General features: G+C 38.8%; 1 protein-coding gene across 2 annotated transcripts in view; it reads right to left on the bottom strand.

Annotated features, from left to right (window-relative positions):
• Btaf1 (B-TFIID TATA-box binding protein associated factor 1) overlaps window positions 1-1,752 on the bottom strand; it is a 112,776-nt gene that overhangs the window by 90,061 nt on the left and 20,963 nt on the right. The gene's annotated exons all lie outside the window — the stretch shown is intronic.

The following is a 1,752-nucleotide window of genomic DNA, read 5'->3' as shown; positions in this document are numbered from 1 at the left end:
GCAGAAAAATCGCCTAGCATATAGGAAACCTTGAATTTGCTTCCAAGCACATAATAGAAATAAATAAAAATAAAAATAAATAAATAAATAAATAAATAAATAAATAAATAAATAAGGGGGCTAGAGAGATGGCTCAGCAGTTAAGAGTACTGGCTGCTCTTGAAGCTGGAAGCAGATCTGGCTTTTTGCAGCACCCACATGGCAGCTAACAACTGTCCTTAACTCTAGTTCCAGGGGAATCCCGTGCCCTCTTCTGACCTCTGTGAGCATTTCACAACATGAGTGCACTTACCTACATGCAGGCAATATACTTATACACAAAAACTAAAATAATAAATATTAAAAATTAATTAATTAATTAAAATTAGCTGGGCATGGCAGTGCATGCCTTTAGTCCCAGCACTCAAGAGGCAGAGGCAGGCGGATCTCTGAGTTCAGGCCAGGTGGGGTTACAGGGGGACCCTGTTTCAAAAAAAGCTCCCCCACCCTAAAAAGAAATGTGCACTTAATGGCTGTAAATCATATTTCAGGAAACTTGTTTTAAAAAAAACAATGGAACATGTGGTGGCACAAGCCTTTAATCCCAGCACTTAGGAGAAAGAGACAGGCAGATGAGGCCTGCCTGGTCCACACAGTGACTTCCAGGTGGTCTGGGACTAGGGAGAACCTGTCAAACAAACAATGGCGGTGGAGAAATGGCTCAGCAGTTAAGAGCACTGGCTGCTCTTCCAGAAGACCCAGGTTCAGTTCCCAGCACCCACATGGTGGCTAACAACTGTCCATAATTCCAGCTCCAGGGTATCTGACACCCTCTTCCAGCCTCCACAGACATAGCATGACACAGGTCATTTATATACATTCAAGAAAAATACTCATACACATAAAAAAATTAGTCAAAAGACATCAGGAAAATATTAATAGCAGATAAAAAGAAAGAAGATGCTAAAAATTTTGGAATGATTTGATAGCAGCCACTGTGCTGAGATCTAAATTAAGAACAGAACTTCCTAAAAGCCTAGAAACCTTTCTCAGTTTTTCAGTTCTTCATTTCTTCCCTTGGAATAAGGAGAGAAAATGCACATGCCTCCTTACAGATAAGTACCACACTGCTGACTATGTATCCTTTTCCATTCTGAGACGTGGAGTCTACAGGTAGCAAGTCAGTCTCTTCATCTACATCTCAGTTATAAGGTCCTGATAATATGGCAGAGTAGAATATATTACTAGCCCTATGGCACCAACCATATGATGTTTATTTGTATGTGTTGAAAAGGACTTACAATTCTAACTCCTATACCCTCAGGGAGAGACAAGTAAGAATAAAAAGAGGAGGTTAGACTAGAAGAGAGGTATCTTAGTGCTTCTAATCATTATCTGGTAGTTATATGCCTCACCCTCTCCTCTATCTAACTCCTGCTACTCCCCTGCTTCCTCCCCAAGTATTACTGCTTTATTTTACATGTCAAGGAATCTAACACATGGAATTTGTCAAATATTACTGAACAGGTACACTTCAATAAACTCACAGCATTCAGCAAAAAATACAAACACTGCATAGGGAGAAAATACAGACTAGAATTATGAAAATATTGATCCACCAAAGCAGAAAACTTCCCATTTCAAATAGCCAAAAACTAAGGTTGTAATATGACTAGTTTCTTATATATTTCAATCACTGCCCACGAGCACTCATCCTTATGAAAACTACTAAGCACGATATAATTATTAATATATTTATATGTTAATGTATAA

The sequence above is a fragment of the Nannospalax galili genome, unplaced genomic scaffold, assembly GCF_000622305.1.
Source record: "Nannospalax galili isolate Female #2095 unplaced genomic scaffold, S.galili_v1.0 scaffold384, whole genome shotgun sequence".
In the NCBI taxonomy this organism is placed as follows: domain Eukaryota; kingdom Metazoa; phylum Chordata; class Mammalia; order Rodentia; family Spalacidae; genus Nannospalax; species Nannospalax galili.
This window is presented reverse-complemented; position numbering and strand designations above follow the sequence as displayed.